General features: G+C 42.3%; 1 long non-coding RNA gene across 1 annotated transcript in view; it reads left to right on the top strand.

Moving 5' to 3' along the window:
- Positions 1 to 22,842, top strand: part of LOC109453222 (uncharacterized) — a 136,989-nt gene that overhangs the window by 24,366 nt on the left and 89,781 nt on the right. The window contains exons 2-3 of the long non-coding RNA XR_012497733.2: positions 7,880 to 8,060; positions 11,149 to 11,218. This is a non-coding gene — a long non-coding RNA (uncharacterized LOC109453222). The remainder of the gene's footprint in view (positions 1 to 7,879; positions 8,061 to 11,148; positions 11,219 to 22,842) is intronic.

Raw genomic sequence — 22,842 nt, 5'->3', positions numbered from 1 at the left:
TTGGTCATCGGATCGAGATACCTTAGAAGCTGCATTTACTGTATGTAGGATTTACAAAGGACATAGCTCAAAATCCACTCTGTGGCTCTTGGATCCTATATTCATGAGGATTTAAAGATTGGAGATAAATCAAGAGATTGGAGGTGAAATGAGGATTTGTGAGGAGAATGTCTTTGACATGAGGTGTGCTTTGAATCCCGCTGTCCCAGGGAAAGGGTGAAGTAAAGACACATCATAACTTCCTTGAAAACAAGAGTAAGGGCTTCCCTGCGGCCACTTGGAGAGGTTGGTAAAGGTCCTCCCTCTGAAGTGATGGACTGGCTTTGCCTCCTGCCTTAGAGAGTCAGCAGCAGAAGCAGCCTGTCTAGCTGTTGATGGCTCGGGAGAAAGAAAGGTGGTGGCACAGGATTAGCCTGACTCCCAGAATCTGTCAGGTGAAAGATTTGTGTATATTTCCTGAAGATCAGACAGGGACCATGTGGGACTGAGAGCAGACATGCAGCCTCTTAAAGTTCTACCCAAGCAACTTACTGGGGAGGGATAATTAATAGAGAGCCTATATGAACCAGACTGCTAGAAAAAGGGGACTGGGTCTGGGGAGAAGACAGCCAGCTTAGGGGAAACCCATCACTTACTCCCTAGAAGTGTCATCAAATGCTCCCAGTGAAAACTTTGCAAAGGCCACAAACCTTGTCCCCTCTTCAAGCTTTAATCACCTTTAATCAGGCACCTGGGCCAGAGAACAAATTCCAGTTTATGATAATATGCATGAAATAAAAAATTTCCTGCCCTGCCCTTTACCATTTGCTCTTCCCTCTCTGTCCCTCTACCAGTCTAACTCAAGAATATGTTTACAGACCAGAGTTAGGAAGTTGTGGGAAGAAGACACTGTGTATAACCCTCCCCTAGACTGCAATGGGCCAGAGAAGGAGGAGGAAAAATTAGTCATCTTAAATGAAGTTGGAAGCTTGGTTGTTCCATTGACTCTGCTGAATTGAGATTGTACTTAAGGATTTTAAATAATTACCAAACTTTTGATGATCTAGAAATCAACAAGGAAGTAAGGAGGCCTACCTCAGCTTGCACCCAGGAATATAGAAAGGACCATCCCCACTGAGCAGATTAAAAGGACAGCGAGAGGCACAAAATACAAGAGACACAAATAAAGTTGCTTTGTCGATTGTAGCCCATGCATCCCACATGTGCACTGGTTACTTTTGCACATTTGATTCAGTGGATTGTATTCTTCGCTTGTTTGATTTCTTACTAGATGTGAGTCCTTGACACACAGGTTTATGGTTGTAAACCTAATGCCAAGTACACAGTTGGTCCTCAATACACCTATCAAGATACACAGAGGAAACGTTACTGAGATACACAGAGGAAACGTTACATGGGTAGGTTAGTAGACCAGAGACCATCTTATAGGTGCTGATCTTTCTGTTCTATTGTCCAGATTTCATCCCACTCCTTTCATCCATTCATTGAGCACATATTGAGTGATTCTTAGGTCATTCCCCAAATAATCTCTTCTCTCATGTCATAATGAGTGAGTATGACACCCTTCAAACGAACTCAGCTTTGGGGTTCATAATGAATGCACCTTCATTTTTTCATCTTCTCTCATTATTTATCTTTGCATGGTTCTCTCTGAGGGCCAGGGCAGTGTTGTACATGTTTCTGAATCCCTAGCATAGTATCTAGCACATAGTAACTGCCTGGTAACTGTGAATGGATGGACAGAGAAAATCTGAAATCCCTCTGAAACTCTAGGCGTCAAGCCTACTGAACTAGGAAGAAAGATTGCTCCAATACTGTCCTGATATTTGTTGAATGCCATTTATGCAGGAAGTAAAATAAGGAGCTATGACTCTGACCAAGGGGCCTGAATCCCAGATCTACCAGCTACTTGGGATACATATAATTTTTTCCCTAAGATTTGGTTTTGAGGATAAGAATGAGGGCAATCATAATCACCATAAGTGAGACATGTGAAAAAATCTAGTAAAAGCAGTTGTAGTGTAGTGCCTGGTAAACAACAGGTTCTCTCTCTCTCTACCTACCTACCTACCTACCTACCTACCTACCTACCTACCTATCTATATAAAATTTTAACCCCACTTGCTCTTTATTCCTCATACTTGAAAACCAAGCAGCCTCTGGGGGTAGGAGTCATAAATAAAAAATAATAGTAAAGGTCAAGAGCAAAGATATAATCATGTTGGAGGAGAGCTGAACAAAAATAACATTATCTGATAACATGGTACAAAGAACATGGCAACTTTAGGGAGAAGATTTGGGTTTGAGTCCTGTCCCTGTCACCTATCAACTGCTAACCTTGGCAAATCAATTAATTTCTTGAGCTTCTTTTCATCCACCTTAAAGTGAAGTTAGTAAACTGTCAAGGCCCTTCTTGAGGGGTAGAATCTGTGTCTTACTCATCTTTATGTGCTTAGCATCTATCAGAGCATTTAGCATACAATCGTAACAATATAAATTATAATAAATGACTAGTTTCTAAACATCTGATTGTACTAATGTATTTAATCCTTACAGCAACATGATGAGGTAGATATGCTTAAGTTTTAATAAATACTTGGAGACAAAGTGGCAGTTATAAAATAATCACGGGGATTAAAGTATAGCATAGAGAACATAATCAGTAATATTGCAATAACTACACATGGTGTCAGATGGGTACTAGACTTATTGGGGGAACCACCTCATTATATACATGTCTAACCACTATGCTGTATGCCTCAAATTAATATAATATTGAATGTCGACTGTGATTGAAAAAAATACATACATACATACATACATACATACATACATACACACATACACGTACATACTTGGGGACTGGAACTTGACTAACATCAGTAAATCAAATTAAAAGCACAAAGTCAAGCAAAAGTAATTTGTAAGCTTCAACTGCCATAAAACTGTAAGGTTGCAAGGGGGGGAAAATGTGAAGGGGAATAAGAGGTTCAAATTTCCAGGTATAAAACAAATGAATCACGGGGATGTAATGTACAGCATGGGGAATATAGTCAATAATATTGTGATAGCGTGGTGCAGTGTCAGATGGTTGCTGGACTTATCATTGTGATCACTTCTTTAGGCATATAAATATTGAAAAACTATGGTGTACACCTGAAACTAATATAATATTGTAAGTTAGCTGTATTTTAATAAAAATCTAAAAAAATTGTAAGGTTGTATTTCAAATCTATTTCTCTACTTTTAATCTAGTGGTCACACTGCTTCGATTTATAAAAAGGGAGGGGGATCATTTCTAGAGATTTTTACAAACAGCACTGTTTGTTTATGCTAATTTATTTAATCTTCATTATAGCTCTTTGAAGAAGATATAATTATCCCATTTTATAGATTTGGAAATTGAAGCTCAGATAAATTTAGTATCTTTGTGATGTGCTCAGTGGCTACATAAGTATTGAGTGGCAAGGTTATGATACTAATCTCAGCTGGCTGTCTCTGAAGCCAGGTACTTCTAGGGATGGCAGGTGAAGGGAAGAGGAAGGAAAATAGGAGGCTTCAGATGGGTTTGCAGTGGGTTAAAACAGGGGTTAAAAACATCAAAAGAAGAACTGGAGCCTTGCACCCCCTTGCCTTCAGCAGTTTTGAATGTTTTTCTTACTCTGAGAGTTAAAAGTGATGTCCCCAAAGTACCTCAATACTCTGGCAAAGGCCAACAATAACTCTGCTGGGAACTGCACAGGATAAGGAGACTCTGTTATTTCCAGAGAAATCTGAGAGGGTAAGAGGAGGTCAGACCGTTGAGACATGTGTCTGGGCTTTTTTACATGTGAACATGACGATTGTTCTGGTTGGGTTCTACTTTTTAGTCTTTCCCCTAGTGCTGGGGAGGCAGCTGGACTAGAATGGAGGGGAAAGCCCTGGGGAGGGCAACCTTGCTCTAACTTGCTTCGCGTCCCACCCAGGTCCTGCCCTCTGGACCTTATTTTCCCCAACTGAGTAAGAGTGGGCTGGCGCAGTTGACATGTAAAGACCCTTCCTGTTCTGTGTTCTGTGGTCTAAATTTACTATTTTTTAAAACAAATTCTACCTTCCCACACTCTAGGTAGAGTGATTCAGGCCTAACTCTGAGAGATGAGCGGTATTCCAGACTAATATTTCTAAAGTATAAATTTAATCACATCACATTGTGCTTAGCCCTCTATCATGGCACTTCGGCAGGTTTCCCAATTAAGGAACCCATTTGTTCTAGGCACTGTTTAAATATGTCAGATGCGTATGTCACTTAATTAGGTGGAGTGAGTGTGTGTGTATGTGTGTGTTGGGTGGGGGGGCTACATAAACGGTACAGTTCTTGTGTGTAATCCCAAGTCTGCCCAGAGCTAACTGTGAAACGCTGAACAAGTCATTAACCTCTCTAGGCTTCAGTTTCATCCCTATTAAAGAGAGTAATAATAGTACCTACTGGGGGTTGCTGTGAGGGGTGAGTCCATTTCTGGAAAGAACTTAGAAGAGTACCGGCCCATAGTGGACACAATGATATAAATGATTTTTATGAATTCTCATCAACTCTCTCGGTTTACACTTGAGAACATGGACCCTCAGAAAGTTTAAGCAACGTGCTCAAGGTCCTACAATAAGCATATACTAAGAAAAAGGGAAAGAGTTTTAGGATATTCTGATTGGACTTCAACCTGGGACCCAGAGATGCCTGGGTTGTGCACTGCTGCTCTCTGCGCCTTCTAAGCTTGGTCACTTTCTGCCCTGAATCAGAAGCAGGTGGGCAGGGAAGAAGAAAGCAGAGGGCAGGTGTGACACCCTTAAGGCACAGCTCTCAACCCAAGCATATCATGAATACCCTGGGGCCAGATCATCCAACTAACAATTCTTCATGGAATCCAGGAAACTGGTGGACAGAAGGGTGGGAGCATGGGGGAGAGGGTGGTCTTTCCTCAATAGCAGTTAAAATTTCACCTGCATCTTTGTTGTGTTCAAGCTCATTTACAAACTGTCCCCACCCTCAATTTTCACCTTCATCTCATACTATTTGTATTTCAGCCTCATCTGGGCATTCCATATCTTGGGCCCTCTATACACCAGTCTGCTCCAGCAAATAACAGGCTGTCTGGACACCCCTCCCATTTTAATCTTTTCTGTTGTCATAAACAAAAACCTGATTAAATTTTTCCATCTCATTGTTAATTTGGGTTAAGCCTGACCAAAGCATCACAATGTGTTAGTATCATCTGAAACTGCAAAATCTACCCAGGGTACATTGAACTTAGAATTAGCAATCACCGCAAAATAAAACTGACAATGGCTCAAACTATCTATGCTAACCTTTGTTATTGAACCAAAAAAAAAAAAAAAAATGGTGTGGGATAATCAAAGTTTCTCATCAAAATTAGATCTGTATTATTTGATGTAGAAATTGGATTTGGTAGAAATAATAGCCATAAATAAAATTTACAATGATTGAAGCTATAATTAATAAAATGGGACAGAGACAATAAACTGAATCAGTGAGTCAAATCTATATATGATTGAAATGACGATTTCATTTTGAAGAACGTACAATAAAAGCAAAAATATAGAAATGAAGAACAATTTACCTGTAGTACAATAATAAACAAGTAATAATAAATAAATAAGGTGGGTCAGAACATCTGATGAATCAAAGGGACCAAGTCAAGATCTGAAGGGTCAACATGACTTCCACTCAGCCTAGCACAGTAGTTTGTGTAAAATGTCTGATGACACACATCTCTAGAAGTGAAGACACTCCTGGCTGGATGCATCATTTTATATCCTAATGAGATGGTTATGCAGCTCTTAATTAACGCACATTTTGCTACATGGGATTTCCTTGTTTTAAAAAATGATCAAGGTCTTTCTCAGTGCTATTAGCAACAAGTGAATGGGGTGAAAACACAAAACGAATGCAGGCTTTACTATGTGTTCTGGCTCCTAGAGAGCACCCCAAAGTGTGCCGGCTAAGCCATTCTTCCTGAGAGCTGTATATACTTTAGGGGCCAAGATAGGTAGCTTCAACTGCTGCCGAAAACTACCTAAATCTCGTATATGTAAAATTGGCCCGTAAAACTTCCTCTTAGAGAACATCTCCTTTGAATGTCCTTTTGTGACTTTAGTTATTCACCAGTCATTGACTAAATATTGACACTCGATGCTTAGATAGGGGTCATGCCTTCCAAGAGGGTAGACAGTCTTTCATACACATATAGTACAATGTGCTAAGTTTAATAATAGACTCTACCTAATGTGCACAGGAGGTGGAAATCAGCTTTGCTAGGTAAGTATTCAGAAGAGAGTGACACTTAATGCAATCATTAAAGGGACGAATACATCCCGTTCAATGAACAGCATGGATAGTGCAGTGAGGAAAGTATTTCAGGTGGCTGGGGAGTTGGTAGACTGAGAACTGAGCCTGGAGATGAGGGCTCTTGGGAATACTGGTGGTGACCATTGCCACTTCAACCCAGATCAGGATGAGCTTATGTATCCCAGTCTAGCCATGAGGGTCAGGCATGGGTACAACCCCGGTTGGATATCCAATAATTCCCTTAGGGCTAATGGGTATTTTGAGACATTACAGAGCTATCTGAATAGCTTCTTGGGGTCGCTGAGTAATTGGGGGTTTTGAATTGAGGGCCCGGTGGGCATAGATCACATTCACTCCATGACTGTCAAACAGCTGGTGGGTCTAGGCTCAGGGAGGCAAGACCTTAATTTAGGCCTCGAGCCTGTGGTCTTCAATTGGAGGTGTACATCCCCTTGGAAGTACCTAAAAACTTCTCAAAAAATGTGGAGGCATAGAAAGTTTTAGGGGAATCAATTTTTAATACCTCAACTTGCGTGTATGATCTTTCCTAGCATTGATCTTCCCAACAGCTAGCAGAGATTCTCCTGTCCTTTCCCATGTCCCCTTTCATAATCTCCCTTCCCTGCCCCCTTTTAAACACCTATTGCTTTATGGTTTCAGGAAACTAAATCAATACACACACACACACACACACACACACACACACACACTTTACAGAAATATTGGATGATCGATAAAAGACTAGATTCTAGCAAAAAAACATAATACATTAGAATAAAATTCTGTGGGAGAAGTAAAATAAAAACAGGAGCTCAGGGAGTTTTTCTAAGAAGAAAAAAAAATAATGTAAAATTTCCAACTGTTAAAGAAGAGCTTGTTTATACATTTTTCAAGTGGATTGTGGTAGGTTTTAAGTAATTGTGGTATTTAGACTAAAATGGGTACATGCAGAACTGTGATGTAACTATTTTATTTTAAAATATCAATATTTACAATATGTTGTTTAAAGTTTGATGAAAAATTTCAGATGTCAGCTTAAAGTGTGTGTTTTGTAAAACAATTTTACAAAATTGTTTTAAGGGTACATGAGGAAAAAGTTTGCAACCTCTGCTGTCTTGAGCCTGCCTAACAAAGCATTCTGGCCTGGGTGCTGGATTCTGTTCTCTGGACCAGCATCCATTCTAACTAATGTCCATTAACCTCAAGAGTGGGATCCAGAAGCTGGGATCCAGAATCCTGTTCTGGGTTCCTTCCCAGTCTCATTCCAGGGGATTTGTTCCCACATTCTCAGGAAACTTCACACATAAAAGCCTTCATTCTGCATATTTTCTTCCATTATTATGTTCAGTGCCCATTAGCAAGAGAGATTAATGGTCCCTTTGAATAGAACCCAAACCCTTAACAACTTGACCTTTAGGTAAGAAAAGCCAAGCCTTTAGAAATAAAAATATAGTATCCTTGCTGATCTCTTTGAAGAGAGAGGAAAAAAAAATGCTTTCATTTCTTCATGATGTGTTCCCTTCCTTTTTCCTCCCCCAGATTGGAGAGAAGCACTCTGGCTACAAGTGCAAACAGCAGACCCTGAAGATGCATGCAAGCCAGTGTTGGGTAGAGAAAGCAAGCGAGAGTACTCTTTTATCATGATGCCACCCACCACTTCTGACCTGTGAGATCTTGGGCAAATTTCTCACCTTCTCTGAATCAGATTCACATCTGCAAGGTGAGATCACAATGCAAATTTCTTATGATTTTTGTAGAGATTATGTAAGATATTTATGAAAGTGTGAAATAGAGCAGGCAGCCAATGAATAATTATTTTGAGCACTGAATATATGAGTGCTATTCCTTACACTGCATTTGGGAAAGCAAAGGTGAAGAGGAGAAAAGTACATCTTTAAGAAGTTCACAAGTTACTGGAAGAGTCAGAGGAATCTAGCAGGCCATTCCATAGTGCAGTAGTAGGATGCTTACAGCAACCAAGGTCAATGTAGAGTTTAATGGCACAATATGAGGGGGACCGCTCATCGGAGGCTGGGGCAGAGGGTGGCCTCTTCGAGACCCTAGCATTTTAGTGAAGAACTGAAAGCCAGGAAGGAGTTTGGTTAGACACAGAGGAGAGACACCCCTGTGGGCACAGGGAAGGTCCTAAGCAAAGGCCTGGGTGCAGAGATCTTGGGGAGGGTTGGGATGTGGGTACTGAGACGGCGGGGAAGGCTGGAGAGGCAGACAGGGGCTGTGTGCTATGCTAAGGAGCTGACACTTATTTCCTCTTCACCAGGAAGTGCCACTGCAGGGTTTAATCTGGGAAAGACCAGGCCTGCTTTGTGGTTTAGAAATCTCGGGGTGGCCGGTGAGCTCAGTTGGTTAGAACGCAGTGCCCTTAACAACAAAGTTGCTGGTTCGATCCCCACATGGGCTACCGTGAGCTCCACCCTCCACAACTAGATTGAAACAACTACTTGACTTGGAGCTGATGGGTCCTGGAAAAACACACTTAAATAAATAGAAAAGTTAAAAAAAAAAAAAAAAAAAAAAAAAAAAACAAGAAAGAAAAAAAGAAATCTCCAGCTGCAGTAAGGAATAGATAATGGGGTGTCAATCTTGAGATCAGGGAGACCAGTAGTTCTAGTTCATGAGCCTCTCAAGGGCAGAGAGAATGGCTTTTATACCTTTGTAAATACAGGGCCCAGGACAGTGCCTGTTATGGAGTAAGAATCTGCTAAAATGTTTATTGAATGAACTAGTCAATGACTCAGCAAACTAATTTTCCCCAGGGCAAAAATTACTGCTGAATATAGTTTCTCATCAGTGTCCACTTTGATTGCCCCTTCCATGCTCTCGGCAGGTTCGCGCCTGTAAACAGGGCAGCAAATAAAAGTGATTACAGCTGCCTAGTTCACTCAGGTTTGCTAGTTTGTTCAGGAATTCCTAGTTTGCTCAAAAATGTCCTAAGCATCCCTCCCAATGACCTCTTGAACACTGAACCTTCTTTCTTACCACTGCCCCTGGTCACTCTTATTCATCTTTGTCCGCAGGCACTCTTAGGAGGTGCCTTTCTTTCTCTTCTCCTGAGGCCATTCCTGCTTGTCCAGGGAACATGATAAGAAAATCAACATGCAGTTTGTAATATGAACATGATGAACTGATAAAAAGCCAGACAAAAATGGAGACAACAAAAATCCCTTTTCAGCTCACTTAGCCGGATGGCCATATTATGGGTACAATAGAATCATATTGAAACTTTGTGCAATTTTGGGAGTTAGGACCCCCTAGGCTACTTCACTTTGGGGAATTTTCTCTAGGACTTGCATCATGAGGCTGAACCTCAGGGCTTGTAATTATACTATAGGACAGTGGGAAAGCAGTTGAGGAGGAGAAATCAATGAAAAGGATTCTTATCATAAGCTCCTTCTTTAATTTGGAGAAACAGAAATCTCTGCATGTTTTCTCAATAAGCACTCCATCAGAAGCCTTCTTATCCTGACAGGCTTCTCTTTTTCATAAACACAGCAAGAATAACCTCTGGACACTGGCCTACCATAGTCAAATATGAAAATGTGAATTCCATGGGTCACTGTTTTTCCAGCCGCCAGATGTGGATGAAAGGAGAAGGGTGTTTTATTGTGTTTTCTCAAGAAACAGAGAAAGGTCTGTCCTGAGATGGGCTTGCTTTCCTCCCACACAAGTGGCCACCATGTGGCCAGAGGACAGCTAGCTAATTTGCAAGATTAAGCTTTTCCAAATATTTGGAATTGGTCTATTCTGTCTTCAGCTAATAAAATGGATATCTGCTCCAAAATGGATTTAGGAAGCAGACACAAGAGCTCCTAAGGGCTTGTTGGCAAGTTACCTGTTAACAGGGTCCATCTGTCAAATGAATGTATAATGGGTAGGTTCTATATGGATTGTCTCCTACCTGTCTTCCCATGGATGCCTACCTTCATGCAGAGGGCAGATGAAGGCCAGTGCCAGCTGATGCTGACAGATGCCCAGGACATATGCTTCTGCCCTCTGTTGCACACTCATACTCTAAAAGTACATAAAGAACAAGAACAATTTTTTAAAAAAGAACTACTCACCAAATAAGAAGTATACGTTAATTGAAAAATACCTTTATTTGATTCAATGATTCATTCATTAATTTAATATTGAGTGTCTACAATGTGCCAGAGACTCTGCTAGGTACCAGGAAAATAGATGAAGTAAGACACAGTTCCTGCCTTAAAGAAGCTGGTAGTTTATTTGGGGAGACAGAGTTATAAACATCTATAATATAAAGTGCTATAAAACATAAGCTGTAAAAGGAGCTTTGGAGAAGGAGGCCAAGAGTCTGTCTGGGGGAGGCGGGGAGTTTCACAGTGGAAGTAGCCCTTGAGTTGAGTCTTAAAGAATGAGTAGGAGGTTTCCAGTCAGGGAAGTGTGTTCAAGGCAAAAGGATAGCCCCTTTAGAGAGAACACTGTGTTTGGGGAGTGACAAGTGTTCACGTGGCTGGATTGGGAAGGAGGAGAAAAGGGAGAGGTAGCTGTGAGGAAGTGAGGAAGGCAAGAGCCAAGTCGCCAGGGATATTGTTAATGCTGATACGTTTATAGTTGGCTCTGTAGGCACTGGGAGGGGGGCGGGCAGTGGGGCATTGAAGAAAGCTGAGTGGGAGAGCAAAACGGTCATTCCCCAGTGTGCAAGATAGTTTGGAAGTAAGACTGTACATATTCAGTTCAGGGAGTGAAGTGTACCTGCTGAAAAATGAGCTGTAATAAAGGGTAACAAGCTTTAATGTGGTGACATGGGGCTCTTTCTTTTCCCCCCTCAGACCTACTCTCCACCCTTCTTCCAGCCAAGGCAGGAGATGAAAAGGAGAGAGGAGAGTGAAGTCAAGCAAGGTATTTTATTCTCTTGGATCCCTCTCTATGGGGTTACTTTGGGCTGATTTCATCTGTTGATGGAAGTCACAGCTCCTCTCCATGTGACCCCTTTCTTGCTGAGTTCCAGCAACCTCTTCCTGTCCTCACTCCTTCAGCCATAGGGATGTTAAAAGCCTTGCTGGCCCATGGGTACTGTGCTATTCCTTATTGCTTCTCCACTTCCTAAATAATTCCTTTATTAAATCCTCCTTGAATTACTCAAAATTGAGTGGGTCATCCATTTTGTGGGGGACTCTGACTAATACTGTACTAGGTAACACAGGAGCAGAATGGAGAGTGCAGTTAGTTCTGCCTCGGGCAGAAAAAGAGGAACGAAGAAAGCTCTGAGAAGACGTGGCACTTGAGCCTTGTCTTGAAAGACGAGATTGAGTTTCCCAGGCATCAGTAGTGTAAAGGGCAGTCCTGGACAGAAGGAATAGAATACACAGGTGAACAACAGAATGAAGGAACACAGTGTACACAGGAAGCTGTGGTTGACTGGAGTGGGGTGGGGGAGTGGAGGTGGTGCCAGGAAAGTGAAGTGAGGTACAGCAGGAGATGAGGCAAAGATAAAGTAGGCCAGAGGAGCAGAACCTTGAATGCCAGCTTGAGTGCTTTGATCCTAGAGAAAAGTGACAAGAATGGTGGCAGCACGGGGAGTTGAATTATATGAAGAGTGATGGAAGGATCTGGGAGTATTTAGCTTAGAGAAAAGACTTGAGAGCGTGATGATTGTCTTCAACTATGTGAAGGATCTGGATAACAGTATGGCAATCCGTGCTATGAGTTCATATGTTTTGGCCCAGTAATTCTATGTCTAGGAATTTAGCTGAAGGAAATCATCCAAAATTCAGACAAAACCTTCTGGACAAAAACTTTCACTGCTGCATTATTTATAATAAACGAGAACTGGAAACAACCTAAATGCCCAGTAAAAAGAGGATTGTTAAATAAATTATGGCAGATATTTACAATAGAATATTATGTAATTGTTAAAACAAAGGGGATAAAAAAATTAAAGGCATGAGAACATACTTTTAATATCACGTTAAGTGGAAAAGTGGGATCTAAAATGTCTGTACAGAATTATCTCAGGGACATAAAAATATAGGAACAGAATAACGATGCCAAAATTTTACCTCTAGTTAATTGCTGTTGATGAGTTTGTGGGTGGCTGATATTATCGGTATATTCATGTATCATCCAAAGAGACCTTGTATACTTATTTCAGTGATACCACCACCACTTCATTGAGCATGTACCATGTACTAGGCATGGACTACTTTTTCTTCCGTATATATTATGTCTCTTACTCCTCTCAATTCTGTAAGGTAGGTTTTATTGTTACTCATTTATCAGATGAGGAGACCAGCTCAGAGAGGTCATGCAGCATGTCAATCACACTGCAAGAAAGTTTCAGAGTTGGGATTTGAACTCAGGCTATTTGACTCCCAACTGTTCTGCTCTCCTGCTAGTCCACTACGATTGCATAGGCATATCATTGTCTCCAGGCACATATCATTGGCTAGGAGTTTTTCAAATAATGACCTACAATGCTCAAAATGGCACCGTTTCTTCATACCTTGTTGATGTTGACTGACTGCATGTAAAGTAGATGACCCAAGTGGCATAAAGTCCCATGAGGAGGAGAATGGATCTGAGTAAATGCAGTAAAAACTTGTTTAATGAAAGCAAATAACTAATATTTATTGAGACCTTATCACGTGCCAAGCAGTGTTCTAAGGTTTTTACATGCATTAACTCATTTAACTGTAGATACCCTATGAGTTTAGTACTATTATAATCTTCCTTTTATATACGAGGACACTAAGTGTAAATAACTTGCAGGGGTCACACAGTTAGACAAGCTACACAGCCCACTGTGTTCTTTACCACTAGAGTATCACCTCTGTGTAGGTGTATAATGAAGTAAAAAATATATATATTTTTTCTAACTGCCTTTCATATAAAAATACTTTGATAAACTATTTGGGAATAAAGGTGTTATCAGAAGCTTCATCAACAAAAGAAGTTAAGCTTCTCTGCCTGAAAAACTGAGAGAAATTTGTTTTCTGCTCTAGAAAAAGAGAAGGGAGGAGGAGGTACAGAGAGTATAGCAAGATGGAGAATGGAATATGAAGTGATGGAATTTAGGGAGGCCAAGGGATGTTTAAGAAGAGATCCACCTTAACGTTGAAATTATTTGTGTTTTAAATGTAAATCTCTCCCTCCAAAATGTCAGTAAGTACTACTGTGCTCACAGACTCTATATAATCACGTCGTCATTGTTGTTATTGTTATTATTGATGGAAAGTGAAGAAGTGCCTGAATTTTACATCTGATTCAACGCCGTGTGTAATGGAATCAGCAAGTTTAAACAAGACCGTACAATCATATATGTTTGAGCAAGGAATGACCCTGGAATTTGCAGAAATTTGGGAGAGGACTACAGATATTGCCAGATTCTGGAACTGGGGACTCCAGCCAATCCTTTCTAGATCTCTCTTGGAACAGGGGTCTAAGCCAACACCTGGGTTACCTACTTTATCAGGTTTAAACCTCCTGACAATCCTATAATCTCTTGCTCTGACCCTTTCTCTTTTCAAAAGAAAGAAACAGTGTTCAGAGATGGTATAGAACTTCCTCGTGTCTATGACAGTAAGAGGAAGAGGTAGGACTCAAAGCCAGGCTGGTCTAATTTCAAGGCCCATGGACTCCTCACTACCTCACCTGTCTTGATGAACCTCTGTGGAACCTCTCTGGGAGACCAATATAGATTCAGTGGTGGAGATTCTGAATCTCTAGGTATTGAGATATCCCAGGTCTTATTTCAAAGGCCAAACCCTTCAATTAAGTCAGCAGCGAAGGTGGACTCATCCACTTGGTCTTCAGTGGGACAAGTGAATCTAGACCGCCCCTATGGCGTGAGCCAACAGCTAATTTAAGGTAGCAGTGGCTTACTTCCTGCTTCCTGGAATCTGGTAAAGATTTTAAAGTAGCAGTTTCCAAGTCTTAAAAATGTGAAAGTCACATTTTCCCAGTTTTAAACATGTAAATTTTTAATAAGATCTGTTCAGCCTTGTAAAAGAATTCTCACAACTTTAAAGTATTTTTAGCATTAAAAATGAATATATGTTTATTGTAGAACATTTGGGAAATACAAAAAAAGAGTAAAAGAGACATAATTTTTAAGAATTTTAGCATGTCGTTATCACTAAAACTGTATCTTTGATGATTTGGTTCATAAAAACCATCCTTTGTTGTTTCACTTTGTGTTGCTTTGTATAGTTAGTGACACCCAACGTCTTTCTATATGTTAACTGACAATTCTTATCTTCTTTGATAAATTGCCTCTCATTCCTTTGCCCCCAGTTTTGAATTTGATTCTTATTTAAATGTAAAATAGAGGTTTCTGGCAGTCATGAAAAGAGGTGATTATCCAAATATCTTAGTGTCTGACCTATATAATGACTGTCTTTCTTTGGCTCCCCTCTCTAAAATAATGGGGAAGAATTGAGTGAGAGCAATCATGACAGAGAGCAGTGTTTCCCAAATAGTGTTTTCCGGAAAAAATAATTCTAGGGGAAGTTAATGGATGTTATGTGTCAATGGGCTCAAAAGAGTTGGAAAACGCTGCATTAAGTTAAAAATAAAATAATGGTTTCTAAATTGTGGCTAAACTACAAAATTTCCTATAGTCTTTTGGTGTTGATGGGGGTTAAGACTTCTCTAGAAAGGGGGATTGGAAGGTAGATAACATTTCCCGAACACCTAGGACACTGCCTTTGTGACAATCCTGTGTGGGGGAAAAATATAGGACAGGGTGGCTAGAGTCCTGTTCTTAGTTTGCCACTGATGTGTTTTATGACCTTTGGCAAATTCTAATCATCCAAACATTAATAAAATAACAAGGATATGTTTGAGATGGGGGTTGAAGGATGCATAGGATTTTGAGAGGAGGAGCAAAGACATTCCAGGTGGAGGCCATTGAATGGGCAAAGTACAAGAGACTTTCCTACCCAGTGACAGAAAACCAAATAACTATGGCCCCATTTCGTAACAACTCTACCCTCTGAGTAGAAAAGGCAGCAGACATGCTTACTTCTGAGAGATAGACTTTCACCCAGTTCTTATTACTTCTGTTTCAATGCCCAGAAACCCACCTGCCTTTTCCTAAGTGTTCCTGCCCACATAGGTAGACCACATCATAAAAATTCATATTTGAAATAAGAAACCTCACTACTTCAGTCACTCTGACAGCCAGACTTTCGGCTTATGGAGAAATTACAGATGAATGTCTTTAAAATCCAGTGAAGGACTTTTATGATCCGTTACTTGAATGGCAGGTTTAGAATTTTCATACATGGCTTATTTTTACTAATTGTATAATATATCCATGCAAGCTTCTTAGAAAAGTATTCGTTTTATTTAGAAAAAAAGATCATGAACCAGAACATTATTTAGAATGCTAATTGTGAAATAAATTATTCACTTTAACAAAACATACCTTGAACTTGCAGCGGAACTGCCTTTCGATTTACTCCAGTTTTATCTCATTTGTGAGTGGGACCCAGTTGGAGCTGCGGAAGTGGGTGATGTCGGCATTGTGCTATCAAGGAGCTCACAGTTTGTGGGGAGACAGGCTAGAACACAGCTAACGATAATAACAGTGCCCCCAAAGCTATGTTCGTGTCCTTGAAAAAAACCCTGCAGATCCCAAATGAAAAACTGACTGTCTTGCTTGGGGAGATACCGACAACTTCACAGAGATGCTATTTGATATACAAGTTGATATTGAGCCTCACACAGCTGAATAGGATTTTGTCTTTAAAAGGAGGGACATAAAGGCATTACTTACTCGAAGAAGCCTTGACCCCCATAACTAAATCATATTGTTTACTCTCGTGAACAACATCCGCCCCCAACCCGGTGTAAGATGTACAGCCTCTGAGGTTTCCATGTCTCGGTACCAGGTTTTTAGTGAATGTTTGTCTAGTTAATGTAATTAATGTTAGACTACATGTCTATGAGAGCAGGACCACGTCTTTCTCTGGTTTTCACTACCCCGAACCCAGGCCTCAGAAAGTTCTCAGTAAATGTTTGTTGAATGAATGAACAACACGAACAAAGACAAAATAGCAGGAGATGAGGGCATTTTAGAAGAATGAAGAGTAGTCGCTCATTCAACCTGGCTGGAGTAGGATGCAGAGTGGGACATGAGACTGGAAATAAGTTGAGCAAAACTTTATTAGCTGTTAGCCAAAGTAACTGGATAAAAGTGAAAGTGAGCCAACCAGCATTTCTGAACAGCCAGTTTAACTTCCTGCCCCCACCCCTGACCCCCAATTCAATCTGTTGTTTTGCATGTACTGTGGTTAAAAGTCATTGTTTACCTTAAAGCCAGGTGGGCAGGCCTCTGAGCTTTTTTTTTTTTTTTTTTTTTAACTTTTTTTGGATCAAAGACATCTCATTCTGTCAACTAACTCAAAGTGAAGAGGAGTTTTGGGGTAACAAAATCCTTTACAACCTTCATAGTGAAGTTCAGGGACTGCCTCCTGACATCCTTGCACCTCAGAGCTAGAAGGGATATTAGCTGAAGAAATTGAGGCTCGGGTTAAGGAAGTGACTTGTGGGGGGCCACTGAGCCAGGAAGGAGCAAAGCTGGGCCTGGAACCCAGATGTGTCCAGCTCTGCTCGATCTCATGGTTCTCTACTTCTCTGAAACCACTTGTCTTTCATTTGGCAAACTTCTGCACTTCCAGGCTTCCTGCCCCAGAAGAGTTTCCTGTTTCACCTCCACAGCCATCAGCAGCCCTTAGGCCCTTGCCAAACATCTGGCACTTGACAGGGATGTTCCCTGCTTCCCCCTCTCTGCAGGGTGCTAAAGGGGGGTGGGTCAGGAATTAAGCCTTGATTCCATCCAGCCAAGCAGAGTGTAAATAAACAGGAGCCGGGAAAGCACATGTGTAGATGGATAGCGAACGTTATGTATTCCCCGCGCGGCTATCTACAGGAAAGCCTGGCCGCTCATCTCTGTAGGCGCCTCAGACGTCACCTCTCTCCTTGGTGGGGGTTCCTTGAGGCTGCCGCTCTCTGTGCCCTCAATCTCTACCCCTCATAAACCCTCTCTTAACTTCCCTATAACACAGAACTGTGTATGTGTCCCACGACATGGCATGTTGTGTCTTATGCCACGTTTTCATTCTTGCTATGTCCCTTGTGGGGAATTCTTTCTCCTGATTCGTGGGCCTTTAAGAAAGCTCAGTTTAAGAGAAAATTTCTCTGAGAAGCATCCTTGATTCTTCCAACCTTAAGGGCTCCTTCACCCATTCTTATTCTGTACATTCAACCACTTTATACTTCCATTATGGCATTTATCTTATTGGGTTACACTTGTCTATCTCCCCCACTAAGAATATAATCGCTAACATTAATACTTACAATTTCTTAAGCACTGGCCGTGTGCCAGGAGATGTCACTCACGTTGCTATAGTTCATCTTTGGAATAACCTTGTGAGTTTGGTGCCCTAATTTGGGCTTCACTCAGAGCAAAGCCTGACCCAGGACTTGGGTACCAGTACAGGGGATCCCAAGAAGGAGGAGTGAGGGGACAGGGAGAAGGAGACAGGGAAGAAGGAAAAGAGCAAATAAGGTTGTGTTTCTGAGGTCACTGCTGTAGGCAATGGGGGTTCAATTCTGTCTCTTCGAAAAGTGGGAAGTTGCAGCATTTACCCACCAGCTACCATGCCTCAGTGATTAAAAGCTGTCTGCGTCCTGGGTATCATTAATTTTCCTGCACTTCTGGGCTGAGTTTACCTACACAGGTCAAGCAGATTATGGCAACATTGGAGAAAGCCCTGGGGCAGGATGCTGAAAGATGGAGATACTTGCTTGGGGTGGGAAGCTGACAGCACAAGACGATTCTGAGCTTGCATGGAATACCCTTCAGAGTTGCAGCTGAAAGTAGGGGTGGGTCAACAGGATGTGCTCAAGGTACCAGAGACATCTGTTATATGTAGACGATAGCTTCCTTTAACAGGTGAGGGAACCAAGGCCTCTGACTCAGAAGCTGGGGCTCTCTACTAGTATACTAAACTCTGAATGCCCTGAAGGTATGGTTCTTTTTATTCTCTGCAGTTTCAGTGCCTGCAAAGAACTGGCACTTTCTTGGGGCTTAGTAGATGATAGCTGAATAAATAAATGCATTGTCAGAGTTGTAATTTTGGGATCTGTAATGTTGATTCTACCTCAAACATTCACCCAACTTACGATAAGCAACTCAAGGAGATTAGAGCCAATCAGGGGTGGCAGACCGTAAACAAGTATTTATTTATTTAAATCTGATGAGTGTTTTAAAAGTAAAACTATCTCTTACGGGAGCATGGAGAAGGGGCTCACCTAGTTTATGGGTCAGGAAGGCCTTTTGGAGGAAATAAAGTTCAAACTAATATTCAAAGAATAAATAAGTCACGGGGGCGGTAAATGGGAAGACGAAAAGCACATGGAGAGGTCTGGAAGTGCTGAGGAGCTAAGAGAAGGCAGCGCAGCTGTGGTGTGGGGGGAGCGGGGAGGGGTTGGGTTTCCCAATCAAAGCTGGAGAAGCTGATGGAGTTATATTAGGGAGGACCACTTTGTAAGCCAAGTTAGAAACGACCATCCTGGTTGTAAGAAAAAGGGACTGGAGGAAAGCAAGCCTGGGAATGGAAAGACCACGTAGAGGGCTGTTGCTGTTTTTAGTAGAAAAATGATAGCAGCTTAGCTGTGTGTCATGAGGATGGTGGGACCGAAGTGGAAGCATTCTGGGGATCTCTATGAACTTGACGACTGACTGGCAGCAGGTAACACCAAGGATGATTCCCAGGGTTCTGGCTTGAGCAGCCAGACAGGTGGTAGGGGGTAGTGTTATTCCCTGAGATAGGGAGCATAGGAAGACAAGGTTGGAGAGTGGAAGGTTATAGGATTTGTCATCATCAGGCCGAGCTTGAGAAGCCTAGGAAATATCCTGGTAGATCACCAGCCAGTGCACAGGCCTAGGGTGAGGCAAGCGTGGCACATAGGGAGAAAGATGTAAGGAGGCGCTCACTCCCAGGGTCTTGTAAGGGCAGAGTCAGTATTTGAGAATGAGTGTCTCCTTACGTTTTGCCCCTTAGGGACCTTATTTGCCTCACTGTATTCCAACCCTGCCTGAGTCACAGGAGAGAGATTTGGGCGGGACTTACACGTTTGGATGATGTCAGCATGCATATAGGTGATGGACTGGACATTTACCATTGTTTAGCTTCCCCGCATTGATTTCTACTTCCTGGTAGCACTTAATTTCATCTTGGGGAATTGTTTCCTTCACTGGGAACAAATGTCTTGGTTGGACATTGTGGGAAGTAGGTGCTTGCCTCCCACAATAGAAACCCAAAAGGGTCCTGGAAGAACACACTCTGAATATTAGAGCTTAAATCTAAAGTCCATTGTACTTGATGTAAATCCTGATCTCATGGCTCTAACTAAACAGTTAAGCAAGTTCTGTTCACAGAAGAAACTGAGCAACAACAGGCCATTTCAGTTTGCTAGCTTATCTTTCTGTCTTCTGTGTCCCTATTGCCCTTTTTCAAAGCTAAGAGAAAAAAACATCACTCTTTTCTAGAGTGTGAGGTCTGCACTGGCTGCCGCAATTTTTGTTAGTAACGTCTTTAGTATGAAGCTGGTTTAGGGTTGCGGTTAGGGTGGTTTGGGGGAGTAGGAGCCACCTGTGGGAGGGGGACATGTAGCATGTGAGAGTAAGACAGACACCATTGGAAGCATGAAAGACACTGGATTCTTGGAGACTGCTGGATCAATTCTGACCTGAAATGAATTCTGTTAGTAAGTTAGAGGATGTGCTGCTATAACAAAGACTCCCCAGCAAAAGGACTTAAATAAGACAGAAAGACGTCCAGAAGTAAGTGGTCCAGGGCTGCCAGCGTACCTCTGCCATTCTCAACGTGTGGCTTCCATCTCTCGGTCCAAAGAGATGGCTCCAATTGACCCATTTCTCAACCAAGGGGAAGAGCAGAAGAAGGTATGGAGAGCAAGCAGCTTCTTTTTAGGGGAGTGACCCAAGCCGTGTACGCATCTCCTTGTTTCCATCCCACTGCATGCCACTCATAGACGAAAGGCAGGCTGGGAGTGCAGTCTCCAGAGAGTGTGTGGAGAGATGGGCACAGCCTTCAGGCCACCTGCAGACAGGGAGTCCTACTACTAAAGGGAAGCGTGAGAGAATAGACACTAGGAGTATTCATCAGTTTTGCCACAGCAATCTATTCTTTCCTCCATCCTCAAGCCAATTTGTCTTGGGGTTTCTGGTCTTTGCAACAAACATGTGACTTAAATGAGACAGAATCTGTCTCTGAGCCTTTGCTCTTCCCATCATACTGCCTCTGTATGACCTTTAAGGGACATAGCAGTGCTGTGCTTGTGTGACTGCAGTTGAATTTAATTTGTTAAGGGAGGGAGAGGGAGGGAAATAACCTGAGATTACACTTGCTCTGTGCCAGCTCTTGCTGTAGGTTATGTACATACATAATAGCCTGTATTCCTTTCATTTTCTTGTTCTTCAGGTTGCAGTGAGGAGAATCAGATTGAGAGAGGTTTATACCCTGTCTGTCTGATTCAAAAGCCCCTGTCCTCTCCACCCCATCCCTGTGGTATTGAGGTGCATGACGGTGTAAGGATTAGTGGGGATGTGGGGGTCAGGAAAGATTGGCAGTGGGGAGGTAATGGCTGCGGGCACAGGGAACAAGAGGGCTAGGGGGGTGTGTGTGTGTGTGTGTGTGTGTGTGTGTGTGTGTGTGTGCGCTCATTCACGGAGATGGGGAGGCAGTCAGTCAGGAGGGAGATAGGTGCTGAAAGGACTTGTGAGAGATCAGCTCAAACAGCTGTCACTTTCCCAAGACCCCCCCCTTGTCACTCACACTCCTGATCCCTCTTTGACAAGGTGCTTGCTTGTTGACTGGGTGTTTATTTGAATGGGGTGTCCTGCAGACGCAGAGCCTCCCCTGCTCTGACAAGCTTGGGGAGGCTGGTTGAAAAATGGCTGCATCACCCAGGAGTCTGGAATTCAATGCAGAAAGTCACTCGAGGCCCATCCTGACTGTGAGGTCTGGCTGGGAGGCTGCTGCATTGGCAGAGGCTGTGGGAGCTGCAAGTGCAGAGCAGCCAGTGGGGGTAGGAGAAGGGTGGGGAGGCGTTTGTTAGCAAGCTAGGTTTCCAGGAAGGAAAGCCCACCCTCCACCCCACCGGCTGAATTAAAGCTGCCTTAGGACTTCTCATTCCTGAGAAGGCTGTCTCAGAAGAATTCTATTGTCTGCCCTTCAGGACTGAGAGGAAACTTGTTCCTTCGGGGGCACAATGAAGACACAGCAGCCAAGGACACACGGAGGAAGCAGGGAGTCCTTGAGTGCTCTAAGAACCTGCTGTGGACTGCCTTTTGGCAAGTGTTCAGGGACTGGCTGCACACTTGAACCTGGCGGAGCAGCCCAGGCCCTGGGAACGGTAGTGCAGTGGAGCAGTCGGCCTTACGATGACTCTGCCCAGCCAGGTCTCTCTGCAGCTTATGGCACCATCACGGTGGGGGTGGGGGGGTGCAGCCTCCCTTCTGCCACACACTGGGGTGCTCTCTTCTCGGCCACACGGAACTGCTCACTATTCCCAGATAAATGTCACATACTTTCCTCATCCCAAGTTCACTCTAGTGTCCTTTCCTTACCATCTCTATCTGCTCATCCTTTAGGGCCCGATCACGTCATCTCTTTTGGGAAGCTCTCCTTGATTGACTGAGGCTGTCATTTATGGGTACTTTCTGCAAGCTTGTGTTATTTTTACCTGCATGCCTTCATACCTAGCATATTGTCTTACATTTTGCAGGTGTCCCAAAAATTATGTTGGTAAATGAATAGTCCTGACTTAATTTAATGTTGTTATTATTGGTAAAGGTTATGCATCAAATCGTTAAATATAATCGCACCTGTATGTGTTCATGGATGAAATCCACAAGATCTTTTGTTGAACATGTATTTTAATTTTTTGGTTCAGGGTGTGTGGTTATTGCACCTATCCAAACCTGCCTTTAAGCGACAAGTGACATGCTGGATGAGTGACATGTTACTCATTTCTGACTGTGTGTTCTTCAGTGAGTCATCTGATTTCCCATCTCAGCTATTGCTGAGGCCCTTTCTAGCTGAAAAATGCTATGATTCTAGGCCTGAAATATTTAAAATGTGACCTCCAAGGAACACTGGTATTTTAAAGGGGTCACTTAACTAAACCAAGAAGACTTAGTGGTGGGACCTCATTGGAGGATGAAATAGAGTTCCAAAAGCAAAGATTCATAGAACGTTCTATAGAGTGACAAGGTAAAGATCCTTTACTCAGCTTCCTTTGAGTACCATCATTTAACTTGATTGATATGAATATACCTACCCCTTAATAAAACTTAAGAAAAGAAAACAAGGAGAAAACTTAAATGCGCACTTCTAAGTGGAAGATACCAATCTGAAAAGGCGACATATAATTCCTACAATATGACGTTCTGGAAAAGATAAAACTATGGAGACAGTAAAAAGATCAGTGGT

This window comes from Rhinolophus sinicus, chromosome 14 (assembly GCF_057876585.1).
Source record: "Rhinolophus sinicus isolate RSI-liver-muscle chromosome 14, RSI-T2T, whole genome shotgun sequence".
NCBI classification, from domain to species: domain Eukaryota; kingdom Metazoa; phylum Chordata; class Mammalia; order Chiroptera; family Rhinolophidae; genus Rhinolophus; species Rhinolophus sinicus.
This window is presented reverse-complemented; position numbering and strand designations above follow the sequence as displayed.